Below are 22,004 nucleotides of genomic sequence, written 5' to 3' on the forward strand. Positions count from 1 at the left end.
TGGGACATTACATCAATACCTTGACTAAGTTTGCTAATGAGCATTTTCTGCTCAGGGTAAGTAGAGCGATACGCAATTTGATTGGTCGAGACTTTGGAACACAATAACTCTCATTCTAATTGTGTTAGAATGTTCACACTGGCCATATGTGTCTATTAGGTGAATGCCTTGAAGGATTTCGAAGATGAGAATTTTCGGCTTAGGGTAAGCAGAGATAAGCAATTTGATTGGTTGATATACATGGGACACAATAACTTTAGTTTTAATTAATTGAGAGTGAGGACACTTGGTGTATAGCTTTATTCCATCAATACCTTCACTAAGTTCGTTTATGAATATTTTCTGCGGTGGGTAAGCAGAGCGATAAGCAATTTGATTGGTCTAGACTTTGAGGTAGAATGTTTAAACTTGGTGTAGACGTTCATGAGGTGAATGCCTTGATGGAGTTCTATGATGAACATTGTCTGCTTACGGTAAGCAGAAATAAGCAATCTGATTGGTTGATGCTTTGAGGCACGATAACTTTGGTTATAATGAAGTGAGAGCGATGGAACTCCGAATATAGATTCATTATATCATTACCTTGAGTAATTTTGATGGTTAGAATCTTCTGCTTAGTCTAATGAGCGATAAGCAATTTGATTGGTCAAGACTTTGGAACATAACAACCCTGCTTTTGATTGAGGTAGAATGTTTAGACTTGATGTACATGTTCATTAGGTGAATGTCAATGATAAACATTTCGAGCTGAAGCTAAGCAGAGCTAATCAATTTCATTGGTCAATGCTTTGGGACAAGATAACCTTGATTCTATCTGATAGTGATGAAACTTAGTGTATAGTTTGATTGCTTGATACTTTTGGAGAAAAAAAATGTGCGATTGATTAATGTGTGTCATCTATTTATTTTGGGATTAAGGCGGGCGACATCAGCCTCACTGTTTGCTTGTTTCAATTTTATCATATCTAGATTTTGTTGTACATCTATGAACAACTGACATACATATGTCCTGTAATGTTGTGAAACTACAAATAATTTAATGCAGAAACGAAATTTCATAAAATCAGTCGGACATAGGATATATGACCGGCGAATGACTCACAATATTGCGGGGTGGGGTGGGGTGGGGGGTATGATTCACGGCTTGTCAAATATTGCAACATAGTTCTTTATTATTATACATGTGTCCTGTCATATTGTGAGACTACAAAAATATATTGCAGACAATAGATTTCATAATATTAGTACCACATAAGATATAAGATTAGCAATGACTCACAACGTATAGTATGATTCACGGCTTGTCAAATATTACATAAATGAGAAGTATACTAGTTATTTATTCCTTTTCGTGTTTGACGTATATGTACTGTGGATGTGCCAGCCATAATGTGTCCGCCATAAAAATACTAACAGTCAGAATTACCAACCAGGAATTATCCCCTACATCTTTTCTGAACCGGGGTTACTTTTTGTTCCAATCGTATATGAACAGGAATATTATATATTGCTGCATGGGAAAATAAGGTTAATAAGGATACGCCCACATTTTCGAGAGATGGATAGAGAACAAGCTAAAACGAAAGTGATTTTTCCTACAATCAAGGGCCATAATTCAGGAAATTACAATTCGATATGCGCAAATATCGAAAGAAACCGAGATCTTTGGGTTATAAACTTACATTTCAAGTTTCAACAAAATCGGATAAAAATTGTGACCTATTTAGGGTCCACAACCTTGATATACCATATTTTTTACGCTATTTGAGAACGAGGGGCGGCCATTTTGTCTGTCAGTTTTGGGCCGATTTTCACGAAATTCGAACTAAGCCGTCTTTAGGGTGTAACGGTGATATAATAATATGGTTTTTTTTAAAAATCGGATAACAATTAAGACCTCAAAAGGGTCCACAAGCTAAAAACGAAATTTTTCGTACAATCAGGGGCCATAATTCAGGATGTTACGTTCCGATATGCGCAATTATCGAAAGGAACCGAGATCTTTGGGTTTTAACTTACATTTCAAGTTTCATCAAAATAGGATTAAAATTGTGACCTCTATAGGGTCCACAACCTTGATATACCATATTTTTGCGCTATTTGAGAACGAAGGGCGGCCATTTTGTCTTGTCAGTTTTGGGCCGATTTTCACGAAATTCGAACTCAGCCGTCATTAGGGTGTAACGGTGATATAATAATAGTTTTTTTTTTAAATCGGATACAAATTTTGACTTCTATAGGGTCCACAAGCTAACTAAAAAACGCGATTTTACGTACAATCAGGGGCCATAATTCAGGAAGTTACGGTCTGATATGCGCGAATATCGCCGGGAACCAAGATCTTTGGGTTATAAACTTACATTTCAAGTTTCAACAAAATCGGATAAAAATAGTGACCTCTATAGGGTTCACAACCTTGATATACCATATTTTGTTTACGTTATTTGAGAACGAAGGTCGGCCATTTTGTCTGTCAGTTTTGGGCCGATTTTCACGAAATTCGAACTCAGTCGACCTTAGGGTGTAACGATGATATAATAATACGGTTTTTTAAATCGGATAAAAATTATGACCTCTATAGGATCCACAAGCTAAAAACACGATTTTTCGTACAATCAGGGGCCATAATTCAGGAAGTTACATTCCGATATATACAAATATCGAAAGGAACCGAGATCTTTGGGTTATAAGCATATATTTTCAAGTTTAAACCAAATCGAATAAAAATTGTGACCTCTACAGTGTTCACAAGCTAAAATCATGAAGTTACAGTCCGATACATGCCAATATCGAAAGGAACCGAGATCGTAGGGTGATAAACCTATATTTCAAGTTTCATTGAAATCGGATAAAAATTGTGACCTGTAGACTGTTCACAAACAATTGTGGACGGACGGGCGGACAGGGGCGACGACAATATACGTCCACATGAAAATGTGGGCGTATAAAAATTGTACTAGTGACCGTCTATTCCCAATCTTGGGTCAATTTCACAATCAGACAAATGGGATTCACATCCTGACTTAGCTGATGTACGAAATAAAATCGTCGCCAGGGTAGGTCCGACATCTCAGGAAGGATTCAAACAAAGCATCTGTTATAAGTGTTATAATCAGCTTTTAACCAGCATAGCAAGTGGTTTGAAGAATACATTTAATGATACCTTTTTCATTACTGATCAATTTGGAATACCTCTACTTTTTAACTTGGTTTAAACTGAATGATAACTATTATATAGGAGATCAACGTTCCGAACACCTGAAAAGATACCATAACAAGCCAACAGTGAGGCTGGTGTCCCCCGCCGAAATCCCAAAATAAATAGAAGACACATATTAATCGAAAAATTTTTTTTTTCAAAAGTATCAAGTAATCAAACTGATTATCAACTATACACTAAGTTTCATCACCTTCTATCAGATAGAATCAACGTTATCTTGTCCCAAAGCATCGACCAATGAAATTGCTTAGCTCAGCTAAGCTTTAGCTCGAAATGTTAATCATTAAACTAAGTAATGAACATCTACATCAAGTTTAAACATTCTACCTCAATTAAAAGTTGTTATGTTCCGAAGTCTTGAACAATTAAATTGCTTATCGCTCCTTAGCCAAAGCAGAAAATTCTCATCATCGAACTTAGTCAAGGTAATGATATAATGAATCTATGCTCGGAGTTTCATCACTCTCATTTAATTATAACCAAAGTTATCGTACCCCAAAGCATGAACCAATCAGATTTCTTATCTGTGCTTACCGTAAACAGAAAATGCTTATCTTCGCACTCCGTCAAGGCATTGACCTAATAAACACCTACATCAAGTTTGAACATTCTAGCTCAATTAGGAGAGTTATTGTGTCCCAAAAGTATGACGGAGACGGACGAACGAACCCATTTTAAAAGTACCCTGCTTTCTTGAAAGGCAGGGGACTATAATAAAACAAAATAAATGAAGGGCAACCAAACTAGTTATAACATACAAAGTCTAGCGCGCAAATTCGTCAGAATTGAGTAACATTAGCACCGTCTTAAGTAGGGACATTAAAATTAGAGATTCTAGCCCAGTCCCCGTCCGTGAAAATAATATTTTATCTTCTAACCCCACCTGACTGAAAATACCTTAAGAAAACTACTGAAGTTATTATTTGAAAATTAACAAGACTGTATTATCAAATTAGCTTACACACAACATTGGACTAACCGTGTGATAATGACCGCGGTGAGCATAGTAACCATAATCACCCGGTGGGTATTTAAGGTAGTTCTCGCTTGTCAGAGGTGGTGAAACTGTTACGTTTTCATTTTGTCTCGAGATTATGTGATTTCCCTAGACAATCTTAGACACGATTCCAAATTATCGCATATAAGTCTCGGAATGATCCAAGTAACTATTTTAATTTGTAAAATCTCAGTTAGATATCATTCAACTAATTATATAATTCATCTTACCGTCACCATGGTATTTTTATCAAGAATAAATAATTTCATGCAAGTCAGACCGACATCGGTACATTTCATGTTCTGTATAAACAAGGTGACCTGGAATTAGATGGTATTGTGTTCATCAGATATTGTCAGAAATTTCAAGTGTAGTTATGCTTTCGAAGTATTCGTCCATTTTTCCGAATTTCACATCTATGGATTGATTGATGGTATCAATTTATTGCCCTACTTCGAGAAACTAGTTTTTACAAGCGTATGTGTTTACCTCCTTGAACACCACTGAACAATCTAGCGATTTTTATGATTTTTATTCAAGTGTCCCCTATAAGCTCACCCTAAACATTCGTATCAACTGTTTCCACCAAGTCGTAAAATCGACAACTTCGTACTGGAAGACATTTTATCGGCGACAAACTGGTGGAGCTATTTCAGTTATATACTTTTAAAGATTAATAAATGTTTGAAAACTTTTAGCTATTGAATCGTCCTTTGATTGTGTAGCTGGTGGCTAACACAAGGACAACGGGTCCTCTCCCCATCCCGGAACAAAAAAGGTAAATGAACATAAAAGCAGCACTAAAGTTAGTAGTGATTTCTTTATATACCCAAAAGAAATTAACACGGTCTATGCTTATTATGTTATTATATATATGCCGATATGTATTATATGTACTTACACTTTCATGTAATGCTATTCCAGTTTTTAAAATCATTAGTATTCCTGTTATTGCTAAAATCAAAATACCACACAAGAGAAGAAGTATACTAAGACTGGAATGACCGTAGGCTAGAGCATGTATGTATAAACACACGCCTGTAAAGGATACACCAATTTCCAATACTACAAATGGATTTAGGAAATCATCTACTTGGTCTGCGAATTTGTTAATAGAAAAATATCGTTTTCGGATCATCTCAATCTTCTCAAGAGTGGGATCTGAATCCAACATTTTTCTAAACTCAGAGCTGCATGCATTGAACTCCACAGTAACAATTTTACATAGGACATCTATTGTCAGAAGTATAATAAATCTATGTCCAAAGAAAATTGCAGCAACAGGGAAGGCATTCACAGTGGTAATCCAGTAAAATAAAGAACCTACCCGCGCCGATGCAATGAGACAAATATAATCGTTCGTAATTATGGGTGAAAAGCAAATCGTAGAGCACGTCAAGACAGAACAGGCTATCACACATACAATCACTATAACTTTGGTAAATTTTCTTATTTTCTCATACGAAAAAGAAAAACAAGGGTCAGCTCTGAGTTGATCACAAGCTCTAATCAACACCTGCAATCTTGAAGGGCCTAATATTTTTCCATACAATGTGGCGATTGGTGCCATAATGGTCCACAAAAGCATACTGATGTAGACAGCAATATTTTTATGATCCACTGCTTTTTCAGCTCCAACTAAACACCACGATACGTTGACTCCAAGTATGAAATAAGTAGTTATAGGAATAGCAATTACTACCGCCTGAATAATCGTCTTCTTCTTTACACTGAATCGATATAACCCAAAACATGGTAAAATTAGAATCAAAGGTTTTAGGGATTTGTAAGTCACGGATTTACCAACATCCAAGTTCGTCATTTTAACCAAGTGTTCTGATCGAACTCTGTTAATTTGATCACGATTCTCTCTCCAGGCATTATATCATCGGGAAAAAAGCGGAAAATGATGTTTTTATATGCCCACATTTTCATGTGGACGTATATTGTCGTCGCCCCTGTCCGTCCGTCCACAATTGTTTGTGAACAGTCTACAATTTTTTATCCGATTTCAATGAAGCTTGAAATATAGGTTTATCTCGGTTCCTTTCGAAAATGGCATCTATCGGACCGTAACTTCATGGATTGTGGCCCCTGATTGTACGAAAAATCACGTTTTTGGCTTGTGAACACTGTAGAGGTCACAATTTTTATCCGATTTTGTTGAAACTGGAAATGTAAGTTTATAACCCAAAGATATTCGCGCATATCGGACAATAACTTCCTGAATTATGGCCCCTGATTGTACGTAAAAACGCGTTTTTTGGCTTGTGGACCCTATAGAGCTCATAATTTTTATCCGATTTAAAAAACCGTATTATTATATCACCGTTAAACCCTAAGGACGGTTGAGTTCGAATTTCGTGAAAATCGGCCCAAAACTGACAGACAAAATGGCCGCCGTTCGTTCTCAAATAGCGTAAAAATATGGTATATCAAGGTTGTGGACCCTATAGAGGTTACAATTTTTATCCGATTTTGTTGAAACTTGAAATGTAAGTGTATAACCCAAAGATCTCAGTTCTTTATGATATTCGCGCATATCGGACTGTAACTTCCTGAATTATGACCCCTGTTTGTAGGAAAAATCACTTCTTGTTAGCTTGTTCTCTATCCATCTCTCGAAAATGTGGGCGTATCCTGCCTGGCAGCCGCTGGTTATCCGATTTAAAAAACCGTGTTAATATATCACCGTTACACCCTAAGGACGGCTGAGTTCGAATTTCGTGAAAAACGGCCCAAAACTGACAGACAAAATGGCCGCCCTTTGTTCTCAAATAACGTAAAAATATGGTATATCAAGGTTGTGGACCCTATAGAGGTCACAATTTTTATCCGAGTTTGTTGAAACTTGAAATATAAGTTTATAACACAACCATCTTGGTTCCTTTCGATATTCGCGCATATCGGACCGTAACTTCATGAATTATGGCCCCTTATTGTATGACAAATCGCGTTTGTAGCTAGTGGACCCTATAGAGGTCATAATTTTTATCCGATTTAAAAAAAACGTGTTAATATATCACCATTACACCCTAAGAACGATTGAGTTCGAATTTCGTGAAAATCGGCGTATCCTGCCTGGCAGCCGCTGGTTGTTTTTCATTTAGAAAACCAATTAGAAAGTATGAAAGGTGGGGTGGATTATATTTGATCAGAGTATTCAATAATTATTATAAAAGGTGTTCAATTGATATATAACAGATTGCACGATAAGACATTCATTATTAATATAAAGCGTGTTATTCATGGAATTAACTATTTATTTAAAGGTTTGGTCACTTCGTGATCCATGCCAAAATAATGTAGGAAATTTGTCTGAACTGCTTTCTGTTTCTGAGTAGCTAACCTTCATAATATTTACTGTCAAATCAGTTGGATACAGCCCACTAACTTTAAAGATACATTCCCGCGTACAAACTTTGTGATTTGATGATATATTTGGACTAAAAACATAGTCAGAGTAACCAATCTATCAAAAATTTGCTTCAATTCCCTTTCAAAACTTTGTATTCGCCGGGGATACCTATAGCTGTGGGATGGTCCATTTCTAAGAATGTATTTATCATTACTTACTATACATTTACCATACATATTGAGGCCAAAGTAAATTCTTAATTATTTCTGTCAACTTCTTTTTCCGCCGTTAATTGCAGAGTCTTGTACGTTGATACCCCTCAATGTTCCCCAAACCGCCTAACCATTTGATCAATAAATAACAATCGCTCCCTCATTTAAGCTGGCACAAAATAAGCTGGCAGATAAAAGTCTGGTTGCCAGTTAGTGATACCCTGACAATTTTGCCCATTGCTTGCCCCATGAGCGTTTTTCGGGTAATCCAGTTTTTTTTTAGTAAGATTGGGTATCTATATACTTTCCATATACACCAAATTTGACATACCTTTATGGGAAATAACCACCCGATAAATATTTTTCTGGGAAAGTATCTATTCCGATATCAAGTCAGCTTGTTTATAGCTGACATCTTCTGAGCTTTTTCTAACTCGGAGCTCACTAACAACCCCGTTGTGTGCATATGAACTAATCGTTTGCATTCGATAAAGAGTAGATGGAAAGGTCGCTGTGGAGGTAAACTTTCTGTTATATCTGCTGAATTACTGCAGAAAAGAGAGAGATGGGGTTTAACGTGCACACGACACAAACTAGATCATTTCGGGACTAACACACGGTTCAATTTTATTTCCATAATTCGCTTGCGCGTAGGGGGCTTTAGCAGTGCGGGGAAACTGGAGGACCTGGAGAATCCACGAGGTTGAACAGGCGACCCTACTCCTTGTCGCGTACAACCGGGGAATCGAAACCACGCCAGTTGACTCAATGACAGACTTTATGATACAGCGCGAACGTGCTAACTATTCAGCCCCCCCCCCCCTGCAGAAAAGTAGGTCAGCACTTTGGAAGCAGACATTAAACACCATTTCAGGTTCGGCCATAAAATTTTAATACGACCACATTTTCATGTGGACGTATATTGTCTACGCCCATGTCCGTCCGTTCACAATTTGTTTGTGCGACCCCCTTCCAGTCACAATTTTTATCCGATTTTGACGAAACTTAAAATATAGGTTTATCTCCAAAGGATCTCTGTTCCGTTCGAAATTAGCATGTATCGGACCGTATCCTCATATATTATGGTCCCTGATTGTACAAAAAATCACGTTTTTATATATTTATATGCCAAAGATCTCAGTTCCTTTCGATATAAGACCATAACGTCCTGGATTATGGCTCCTGATTGTACGAAAAATCTTGTGGACCCTCTAGAGGTCACTATTTTTATCCGATAAAAAGGCCGTTTAAAAATATCCCCATCACACCATAATGATTGAGTTTACATTTTGGGAAAATCGAAAAGTGCCCGACAAAATGGCCAAACCTTCTACGCAAATATTGTATAAGTATGTAATACGAAGGCTGTGGACCTTCTCGAGGTCACAATATTTGTCTGATTTAGGTGAAACTTAAACTATACGATTATATCCCAGCGATAGCAGTTCCTTTCAATATTCACGCATTTCATAACTTACTGGATTATGGCCCCTGATTGTACGAAACATCACTGGTTGGTTAATTGATAACACTGTCATGTGACGGTAACATGAATTAAATAATTAATCGTTACAACCACGGCTGTCAGCTGTGAAGAGCAGGATTTGTTTTGGAACGTACTCTTATTTCATATTTAAACTAATAGAGAAAAGCCCCAATGGGTCGATTCGATAAATAGTCCGTGAACTATCTTTGTTTTCAATCATTGATTTAATCATTATTTTATTCAGATAAGATTCAGGTACATATTATCATTACGTAATTTGGCATATCGCTCTTCTTTCACAAATGTGTTCAGAGGGGTTTTACAATATAACAAGATGCGCCCACATTTTGCAAGAGATGGACAGAAAACAAGCTATAAAAGCGATTTTTGGTACTATCCGGAGAAGTAATCAAGGAAGTTACTGTTCGATATGCGCAAGTTTCAACAGGAACCCAGATCTTTGGGATATAAACATATATTTTAAGTTCCATCAAAATCGGGGCCATAATCCAGGAAGATACGGGCCAATACAATATGCGCGAATATCAATTAGTACATAGATTTACTTTAAAAATACATTATACAAGAGCTAAATCTGCCTATTGCAGGTCTTTCAAATTACTAATTTAGACATTAATTAACTTATCCAGACCATAATCAACGAAATTTGAACTTAACCTTCATTGATGTGTAACGGTGATATATTTCATATATTTAAAATTGAATACACATTGGGACTTCTAGCGGGTCCACAAGCTAAAAATGCGATTTTTCGAACAATCAGAGGCCATCATCCAGGAATTAAGTTACGTTTGGACGTGCGTGATTATATCTTTGTGATATAAACATAAATTTAAAGTTTCATCAAAGTCGATAAAAATTGTGGCCTCTAGATAAACCATAATATCTTTACACTATTTGAGTACGAGGGGTCGGCAGTCTTAGTCCGATTTTTACGAAATTCGATTTTATTAGGGTGTAACGGATTTTTCAATCGGATAAAATTGTGACCTCTAGAGGGACCACAAGCTAAAAACGCGTTTTTCGTACAATCAAGGGCCATAATTTTGATGACATTTTAAATTTATGTTTATATTATAAAGATCTTGGTTCCTGTCGGTAATCGCGCATATCCGAAAGTAACCCCTATTAGTTCATTTTCAAATACACTCATGGTAAACTTCTCAGTTATTCTTTTTAGATATTCCGATTTTCTGATAACAGATTGTTCGTTAATATGAACAGTTTTAAGATTCATACCTTCTATAAATAGCTGGTACCCCATTCCATTATCTGTTTTCACACAATGTGATCTCTAAAGTAAATTATGTTAAATATATTGCTGCTACTTTAGATGTACATTGATAATTTTGGTTTGCAACAGGTTCAAACATGAAGCTTTTATGGCAAAGAAAAAAGGGAAATATATCTGTATGCCTGTATTTAACAACATCTACCCTCATGTTGTGTAGCAAACCAACCTGGAATGGTAGGAAGTGTATTCAGAATAGTCTCTTTCCTAATAATTGTATGGGTTGATTCTTTAAATTCTTCAGGTTCATTTGTTAAAGGAGCCAAGTAAAAAAGGCTAAAAATAATCTGATAAAACAATCCGCATTTTGTCATTGCTAGAATCAAATTTCTGTTTGACGTATACGTCACAGACAAATCTCTATTCTAATCCATCTCGGTCCTACAGAACAAGAGACTGATGTTAGAGTGGTCCAAGCTCAACAAATTTTACAACACATAGAGAGAGAGAGAATCTATAAACATAATAATTTAACACTTTAATATTAGTCCCATAGATAATTAAATTGTGCAGTATGAAGTTTGTTATGAAAAAAAGAACAATTTGTCGGATAAAGTAGAGGAAAATATAATGGCATGTAATACGGAGAGAGTTGGATAACGACCTCTATAAATCTAATAATTTAACACTAACTTTAATAAATTTATTGTGCCGTATGTTTGTTATGAAAGAAGAACACATTGCTGAATAAAGTTCGAGGAAAGTATTCAACAAAATAATTAAATAAGATACTCTAAAAATAATTTACACCAAAGTTCCCGAAAAGTGTCTGGAAAATAAAGATTTGTTTCAGTTTTTCTCCGGTCTCAAATAGTTCTGCGTATTTAGCTAGCAAATATTTATTTCCTAAACTCACGAGAGCGGCACCGTAAACGAAGGTTGTAACCACTAAATAAAAGTAAATCTCAAAGTGTTGTAATGAGTTTATCTTGCCGCGCTCATGATTTTGAAAATTAGAAAAGAAACGAAGCTATTACAGCCAGCTCTGTACTTAAATCGCCAAAATCAAAAATTAAATCAACGAGTGCAGTCGAAATTATTGTTCACGTTCGCTGTAAAATAACAACGAAAGTCGAAGCGCGTAATTGGTGTATTTTTACTCGGGTGACGTATATTTGCTGCGATCTCCGACTCCACATCCGCGGGATTAACCTTTGCTAACTCCAGGAAATCTCCTCGACGGGGCAGACAGAAAGATTAGCGGGTCAGTTTTTATAAGGACTACTCTACTGATGTATATCTGCTAGTAATTTAACGGATTTAGTATATTTACTTGGCATGCGTGTCTACACAACACTTATATAAAGCATCATTCATGTGTTTCTAGTATTTTAATGTATACAGCCTCGCCCGAGGATCACTTTCACAGATTATAGAACGAAATGTTTGTTATTGCAAAGGAGGGTATCAAACGATGTTTTGACTAGCCTGTCTACCGACAGCTTACAAAAGGGTGTAAATGGCGACAATTTCGAAGATGAACTCCAAACAGCGGTGACGATTTCCGATTATGACAACCCCACCAGCCTCACCCGAGGATCACTTTCAAAGAATATAGAACGAAATGTTTGTTATTGCAAAGGAAGGTATACAACGATGTTTTGACCAGCCTGTCTACCGACAGCTTACAAAAGGGTGTAAATGGCGACAATTTCGAAGATGAGCTTCAAACAGCGGTGACGATTTACGATTATGACATCGAACCCCGATTTTTGTCGGTGGAGACAAAGTGTGCTCAGTTGGAAGATCAAGGTGGAAAAGCTACTTAATTGGAGGGATATTCTGGGCATCGTGCAAAAATGTCTTTTTCACAGAGAAACATATAATCCTCAAGATACTGATTCCCCTCACTAATTCCACCACTGAAGGATCGGTTTCCGCTGTTACAAAATTTACCTGAGATCAACGATGACTCCAGCGCGCGCAAATCACTGCTGATGCACAAGGGCCAAAGTCACTTCATTTTTTAAAATATTTGCCATAACTATTAACTACTGTTAATGAGATTTTAAAATGATGTTTACAGGAAAAGGTATCTAAATATGGATTACAAATATAAGGAAGGAATTGTTTCAAAAAGATTTAGGCTATATTTGGGAAAATAAAGACCTTATCACTCATCATATTATTAAGCATAGGATTTTAGATAGTTATTTTATTAACTATTAAAATAGTGATGGATAGTGGCTGAAGACTGTCCATTATGTGTAGGATAAAGCACGAGTCTGAGGTTAAGCTGGGGAAAGAAATATGGCGGGGTATCGGGTTCAAAATGCAATCTAGAGTAAAAAGCAGAAAGTCAACAGTAAAAAGTAGAAAATCTAAAGGGTGAAAACCGATAAATTTATGTACTTAGTCAGTAGAAACATCAAGCTTTTCAACTTTTAATCGTCATAATTCTACTTTCATGGACAAAATTTCTCCTTTCTACTGTCAACTTTTGACTCTAGACTTTCCACTTCAGATTTTCTACTCACGATTTTCTAACGCAGATTTTCTCCAATACTATGGTGGCTGATAGTGGCCATGTAATTTTTCGCCATTTTCATAACCTGACAACACGACATAAGAACAGTATTTGTGAGAACATACATCAAAGTAGACTTGGATATTAGAGATTTTGGCAAGCGGAATCTTTCGTATCCGTATCGTATACGTGATACGTTGCGTCAGTGTAGTTTTAGAGTTTTGACAGACGTTAGCGCCGCGTACGTAGGAGTAGCTGAGCTGAGCTTAGTTCTCTTACAACATGACGACGGTTATCTACCAAAATCACCATCAGTGCTAGTCAAGTGCCTAGCCACAAATGCCTAGACTCGACAGCAATTTTTGGTTCCACTCATTTCAGAAAGTTTATACCCCTTTACGGTATTACACCTCCCGTAATTTAGCACGTAGATCAATCAGCATGCAGACAAACAGGAAAAATATGAAAATTCCGAGAAAAACCTTTAAAAAATAATAATTAAAAACACGTCTTTATCATGGTTAAAATACACATAGATTCATAAAAACGCTATGCCACAACATTTCAGCGTATAAAAGTAGCAAAAAAGGCGATAAAAAGACGTCATGTTATACGGACCTTTCCGTATGAAAGCTGTTCGATACGTGCTGCCGTAATCGTGTGCCGTATCACGTATGAGAAATACACACACACACATTGTTGACGTCACACACAAAATCCATACGGATACGCGAAGCGGACCAGGAATTTACGCTTGCCAAAAGTCTCTATATCCATGTCTACTTTGATGTATGCTCTCACTAATACTGTTGTTATGTCGTGTTGTCGGGTTATGAAAATGGCGAAAAATTACATGGCCACTATCAGCCACCATAATATTGGAGAAAATCTGCGTTAGAAAATCTTGGGTAGAAAATCCGAAGTGGAAAGTCAAAAGTTGACAGCAGAAAGTAGAAAGCGGAAAGTCAAAAGTTGATAGTAGAAAGTAGAAATTATGTCCATGAAAGTAGAATTATGGCGATTAAATGTTGAAAAGCTTGATGTTTCTACTGACTAAGTACATAAATTTATAGGTTTTCACCCTTTTAGATAAAAAATTTCCCCATTTACATTAGATTTTCTACTTTTTACTGTTGACTTTCTGCTTTTTACTCTAGATTGCATTTTGAACCCGATACCCCGCCATAAAGAAACACTGAAGAAAATAACCCGAATGTTTACATGTACGCAAGATGAGAATATCCCAGAATTCCCGTAAAAAAACTTATATCGTGTTTTCTTATGGGAAAAAACCTATACTGGAAGAATAACCCGTAACAGGTTTAAAGAAAAACTTACAGAAGAATAACCCCAAATTTCCCTGTATATATATCCAAAGCCGCCCCGACTTTCAGAAACGCAAGTTATTCCGGGCATAGAATATACCCCAAAGATTAAAGAGATTTACCCTTACAGGTTTATGAGTGAATAGTTTTTCTTTTTATTTATATAATGAACAGTCTGAGGCTATATTAAACTTAACAAATGGCACCATAGAGATACAAATAATGGATAGTTTTCTTAAACAAGTCACTAAAATAATAAATAGATACTTTAAAAAACATCCAAATGCACATGAATGCATGTGACAAAACACTCCAGTCAAGTAATGCAAGTATACTTAATTACATTCTTAGTGAGGTACTTGCTGTGGAGGATAATAGCTGTCAAAATAGTGATGAACAGGATAATCCAGAGAATGATTTATATACTGAATAAGCGTTATATGGAGGGTACAAGTCGTCCAGATTTTGATTTGAAATTTGATATAATATACTCTGATATATTTGACAGTAACATAGGAACACCCAAAGTCTAGATTTCCGGCACCATAAGTGAAGTCAGATAAAAAAAAACAACCAGTTTAGTTTAAACATATTTTATTGACAAATATCAAAAGGATTGAGCACAAGTTTCAAAAACTTAGAAAAGCCCTTTCCATAAGTATTCCATTGAGTATTTGAACCGAGAACAAATCCAGATGGACTGTGAATTTACTTCAAAAGTGGCAAAATCAAAGATCAAAAGTAACAAGTAGTTACAAATGAGTACTAAAAAATTAAACGATTCTTTTAAGGTTTTTTTATTGCTGAAGTTCGTAATGAGTCTGGGAGAAACAATAAACCCAATATACTTTATGATTATCGCAATTCAACATTATCTTCGGCGAGAAGGTTCTTGGATGTTGTAGATTTTCAAGGTCTTCGAAGCATCCTAGACGGCAAAATGAAGGAACTGTCTAGAATGGGCTATGTAGTCCATACCAAAAGGGCGAATATAATTTAACCCAACATAACATGTTGGATAATCTGGTACATGAATATGGACTTCATTGTGCTCTGAAGGTGGGGCAGGAACCTTGTTGGGAAAGTTATCGCAGTTATCTTTAGGTTGAGATACGGACAACAGAACATTTGTACAATATATTGAAAATGTATCCAATCAAATCGTGGTGGATGACATGATCGGCATTCAACGCCTAACAAAATGAAATGAAATAAGGTTTAACGTCCTACTGTTCTGCTCCTTCTTGGCTAATGAAAGCAGGCCATACCTTACATGACAAGATCACATGGGAACCCCAGATGTCCAGTCAGATTATATGAAAAGTGTATGAGCTTACATTGGGTAATGTTTGTATGCCCATTTTCCCGAACAGCACACTGTATGTCGCGTATCCGTCCCCATAAGCCCTGATGGTTTCATTTCTCTTTATGCAACTGCTCATCGAGGGTTGTAATAAGTTGTTATTGTGTCATCAGATCCAACTTCATACTCACTCATACATTTTCGCGGTTAATGCAATCAAAACCTTGTAATTTATCTCTAGATGAACTGTAAGGTCTTTCATCATTTTTGTGCATATTTATTCACTAATTTGTATTTGTAAAAGTGCATAGATAACTTACACAAGTATCTATTACTCCGCAAGAATTACACAATTCGGTCACCCAACAATCCATCTTAAGTAGGGACTACACTAGAATGACTGTTATTATAATATCACCATTCGGTCACCCAACAATCCATCTTAATTAGGGACCATCACTAGAATGACTGTTATTATAATAACAAATCAAATGGAAGACAGAAAGAAAGAATAACATTCATGATGAAAAAAAGAAGATAGCAAAATATGAGCACTCTTTATTAAATTCGCAGTTGACATAAATATGATACATTCGCTATAGTTTGAATGTATGTCTTAACTGCGGCGCCATCCTTCGCGAAGAAGCGAACTTAACATAGTTCTTAATGTAGCATAGTTGTCATCATACGCGTGATTATAATTTTCTTCCGGATCACCTGTATGATTGTACAATTCTATACCATATAATCTATTCCAGTCCGGTTTGTAGATAGGTGTTTTATTAAATGCTGCCCATTCCGTGTATCGATATTGTTGAGTGCGCAATGTATAACCCATAACAGCCTGATCGCCAAGCTTCCGTGGATATTGTGAAAACACCACCTTCTTCAGTGTGGTGTTGGGATTGGTAACCAAAGGCATAAGGCTTGTTCCTTCAGTGCATAGAATAGTTTTAGTTGAATCTTCGGGGCATGGTGGTAATGGTTTAAACCCAGCAGCCTCTACCAAGGTGGGAAACAAATCAACAAACTCTGTCATCTGCTCTGTAATAATTCCACGGTCCGTTACCCCTGGAATATGAATCATCATCGGTGCATGGACAGCATTTTCAAAGTTAGTTTCTTTGCACCACTCTCCATGTTCACCCAACTCCCATCCATGATCACCCCAGAAAGTCACGATAGTGGTGTTAGCTAGTCCCAAATTATTTAATTCCTGAATTACTCGTCCTACCAGGGAATCTGTATATGAAACGGCACTGTAATAAGCTCTCCGAAGATCTTTCACTATGTTTGTTGGGAATGTTGTATTAATATCTCCAGATGCATTTACTTTAGCGATATCCTTATAACTTCTCAAATTATCAAAAGGAAACCAAGCCACACTTGGCATATTAACAGGCGCATATTCATTGTCTGGTAACCGAATATCTTCCAATGGGTATAAATCCAAAAACTCATCCCTAAAAATAAACGGTAAATGAGGCTTATGAAAACCAACAGCGACGAAAAATGGCTGTTCGCCGCGTTTTGCAGCTGGTGCTACCTCTTGTAACACCTTTACGGCGTTATCTGCTAAAACCATATCTTGTAGCGGCTCCTTTTCATAATCTGATCTTGGAATGGCCATCCAACTGTAACCTTTCTTAGAATAAGAATCTACTTTTGCATGAAAATATGGAACAGACCATGAAATAGGATCATCCTTTCCCGATGCGGCTTCTCCTGGATGGAAAATCTTACCCATACCAACGGTCATGTAACCATTTTCTTTGAAGTACTGGGGTATCGTGGTAAAGTTACCGCCAACTTTTCTGAAGTAATGTTTTAGGTCGTAAACATGTGTAGTGTCTGGTCGTCTACTTGTTAACATTGATGATCTACTAGGATTACACAGAGCTTGTTGAACGTATGCCTTCTTCAGCAAAAGACTTTTGCTAGCCAATGCATCTATATTGGGTGTATGCATCGCAGGATGAACAGGATTAGGAAAATCGGGTCCTTCATAAGCTCCTAATTGAGGCCTCATATCATCTGAGACAAGAAACAAAACATTTCGCCTCGCATGAGTTGCGATAAAACACATTATCAAAATAAGTAATGAATTCATTTTCTCCGATTGTTACATGGACAATCACGGTTCAAAGTAAAATAAGTTAAACAATAAATTGAGATTATTATATCACTAAACTGTTATCACTAACTACACAAACTGATATACAATTGTGTCTATGATAGTGACTAGACAGCACACAAATACTAATGGCGACGACAAATCCATCTTATCTTTTAACACTATTGTTGATATGAGTTATCGTTTTTAAAAATCTGAGGGTCGTTCTGTTTGTAATAATATTAAAAATGACTTATTCCATTGGTTTAAACACGGACACATGTAATATTAGTTTAGCTTGAAGAATAGGACCTTCCACATTCTACTTCAGAGTTGAGCTAGGGTGGTGTAAGTGACTCGGATATAATTTATTGCATAGAAAGCCCTCGTATTAATTTCATGTCATTTCAAATGTACAATAAAAATGAGTAGGCTTTTGGAACTTTCATAAATATAAAAAAAATAGTACCAAGTGTCCCAACAAACATTAACACTCGCTCCCATTCTTTTGTAAGATAAAGCTAAAAATATTCTATTAGTATACCATTGAATCCACCCACTCCACGAAGGGACATAATCAACATCTGCGCCTTTGCACGTTGAAGCCAAGACCAGATACGTCGTTGACGTTGAAGGTTCGGAATCTGACATAAAAAGAAACTTATCGTTTTGACTCTTCTCTGACTTTCGGACTAGAACATAGCCAGTTTCAGGCCTGGAGTACAAATAAACAGCAGACCACAGGTACGTACAACTAATTATGTACCTTGATTATTTTTTTTTAACTATTGTATCCAAAGACTTGTCGCCGCAAGGATATTATTATCATGTACTTGTCAAGGTTATAGACCCGGTTTAGTTTTGAGTAAAAGTTTGCTCACAGTACACCTTATCTTTATCAGTCTTATTATCACGGGTATCGTACTATTCACATACACCAATACGGTCAAGGTTATTTATGGCATGCGACTAATAGAGAGATAATAATTAATTACAACATATATCGTACCTTGAAGTTAGTTTCAGCTAAAATATAGTTTCTTCATTTACATATGTATTTTTTTCCATTTACATGTTATGGTATATTCCCAAGACCAAGGATGACTATGGCTGGCATGGACAGAATTCATCATTTCTTTATTAATAACTTGCAGTGTAGTTTCATCTTTAGGTCTTTTAGAGATTACGCCCTATTTCCTCACGGGCTAACGAATCTATTTTGTACATAAACTGACCCGTGATGGGTTACATGCCAGAATTGTACTAGGTTTATGTTTGTCCTTGCTTTAGTAATAATATCTCAGAGTGACCCAAACGTCGATCTACTGCTTAGTACTTAGGGGTGGTAGTCAGGCCGTAGCTAGCGGGTGGGCAAGGGGGGCAGCTACCCCCACCCCCTAGAAAAAATCGGCTCCCCCAATAAGCGCTGAAGGCGGCCTTTCCATTGAACGCAGTACGAAGCCAACGACCAATGCCACATAAAGCCGAGTAACATTGGTTGGGCGCCCAAGCAATGTCAATTGGTTTAAGGACGCTTCGCCAATCATGTCGTTATATACGAGGCGTCCCCAAAATTGTGAGGCGTCTCATAATGACTCGCACGATTAACACCACAACTTGATTGATGGGGCGCCCAAAACAGTTTGATCTGTGGGGTGCCTTATCCCGGAGGGGCGCCCATAATGACATGATTGGTGGGGCGTCTTATAATGACAATATATGATTGTTGGGCCGCACATAATGCCGAATGCCAAGTAAGATTGGTTGGTGCGCCCAAAACGGCATGATTGGTATGGTGCCTCATCCCGGAGGGGCGTCCATAATGCCGAGATTGGTGGGTTGCCCAAGACGACAACATGGGCGCCCATAATATAATCGGTGGGGCACCTACAATGAGATTGGTTGGTTAGATTCCAACGAATGAATTGGTTGCCTAAAACGGCGTGATAATCTTCGAAATTGGTATGGTGCCTCATCCCGGAGGGGCGCCCATAATGCCGAGATTGGTGGGCCGCCCACAACGACATCATGGGCGCCCATGATATAATTGGCGGGGCGCCTACAATGCCGCGTGAGATTGGTTAGGCTCCCAAGAATAAATTTGGCGCCAAAACGGCGTGATAATCTTCAAAATTCAAACAAGTCGCACACTAAACCGATTGCGAACTTGTCGTTTATCTCATAAATTATTATAGGTACGTTAAAGTCGTATTCCTTCCTTCAAAGTTTTATAATGTTCATATCAAGTTCACATTGAAATTATCCGTCATTTTCAGGCGGGAGAGCACCCTACCAAGGGAGGAGTGTCCACGGTACCGTTCGCCGTGGACCGTCAAGTGTAGGTACATCGGCGCCCCCAGAAACCGCATCGGCGCCCCGAGAAGCCTTTGCCCCCCTAACAATTTTGGGCTAGCTATGGACCTGGTAGTTATAATAAAGGACACTAAAGAAAGGGCGATTATTTTGCATGGGCAACCAATGAACCGCCCGCCCCTTAAACCTGTTGAAATGAGAACTGTGGGCGCATGTGTATTATTTTAATCACACAGTATGTTTGACATGTCCAATGGTAATTTTATGAGGTCAGATAAACTATTTAGTAACACATATCTAGCGTATATTGACATGTATTAAAACTGATAAACTTTCATTAATTATTATCCAACCGTACGCGAACGTTATATTTTAGATGCTATACAAAATACCCACAAAGTAAGTCAAGTACTGGGCGACCTAACCCTAATCATAATTAACCCCGATGTTGAAGACATGAAGGCCTTTGGTGACACCAGTCTGTAACGTTGTACATCTATGTTGTAACTATGTTAAATGTCTGTGTAAATAAAAAAAAGTAGGTAGACTGCATAAAAATAAATAAAAGGAGATAGACTGCATGGAGTCAGAAAACGGGTAAAGATATACAGAGGTTCAGAGGGTCGACTGAATGATGATAATAAAGAACGAAGATGACATAAAGATAACTAAATGGAAGACATTCATCAGAATCCAACCCTTTTGGTGCGCGAGCGCGTTACTCATCCTGTGAGTAAGACTGTAATAATACAAGAGCTAACAACTATTCTCCATTTTTTATATATCATTGTATTCACAGAAACGAAATTGGGGAACATGCTATCTCTGATATGTTACAAAAAATATATACAAAACATATTATAAAGTTGTGAAGGAAAGCAACCCAATCTGTCAAGACGGGTAGGGTCGCTAAATAACCTGTTAAATAGTACATTTCAATCTTGACTGAAAATCTATACTTTGTAGCTTATATCATGTCTAGTTTATACGTTGTAGCCTATATCATGTCTAGTTTCAACAAGCCAACAGTGAGGCTGATGTCCCCCGCCGAAATAGGAAAATAATTAGAGGACACATATAAATTTATCACAAATTATCTTTTACAAAGTATTGAACAATCAAACAGTATATCTTTACTTATAATCTAACAATCAAAGTAGGAGAGTTATTGTTTTCCAAAGTCTCGACCAATCAAATTGCGTATCGCTCTGCTTACCCTGAGCAGAAAATGCTCATTATCAAACTTAGTCAAGGTATTACTGTAATGAAACTATACACCAAGTTTCATCAATCTCACTTAATTAGAACTAAAGTTATCGTGTCCCAAAGCATCAACCAATCAAATTGCTTATCTCTGCTTACCCTAAGCGGAAAATGCTCATCTTCGAACTCCATCAAGGCATTGACCTAATCAACACATACACCAAGTTTGAACATTCTAGCTCAATTAGGAAGAGAGTTATCGTGCCCCAAAGTATCAACCAATCAAATTGCTTATCTCTGCTTACCCTAAGCGGAAAATGCTCATCTTCGAACTCCATCAAGGCATTGACCTAATAAACACATACACCAAGTTTGAACATTCTAGCTCAATTAAAAGTTATCGTGTCCCAAAGCATCAACCAATCAAATTGCTTATCTCTGCTTACCCTAAGCGGAAAATGCTCATCTTCGAACTCCATCAAGGCATTGACCTAATCAACACATACACCAAGTTTGAACATTCTAGCCCAATTAGGAAGAGAGTTATCGTGTCCCAAAGCATCAACCAATCAAATTGCTTATCTCTGCTTACCCTAAGCGGAAAATGCTCATCTTCGAACTCCATCAAGGCATTGACCTAATCAACACATACACCAAGTTTGAACATTCTAGCTCAATTAGGAAGAAAGTTATTG

Source organism: Patella vulgata, chromosome 6 (genome assembly GCF_932274485.2).
Source record: "Patella vulgata chromosome 6, xgPatVulg1.2, whole genome shotgun sequence".
Classification (NCBI taxonomy): domain Eukaryota; kingdom Metazoa; phylum Mollusca; class Gastropoda; family Patellidae; genus Patella; species Patella vulgata.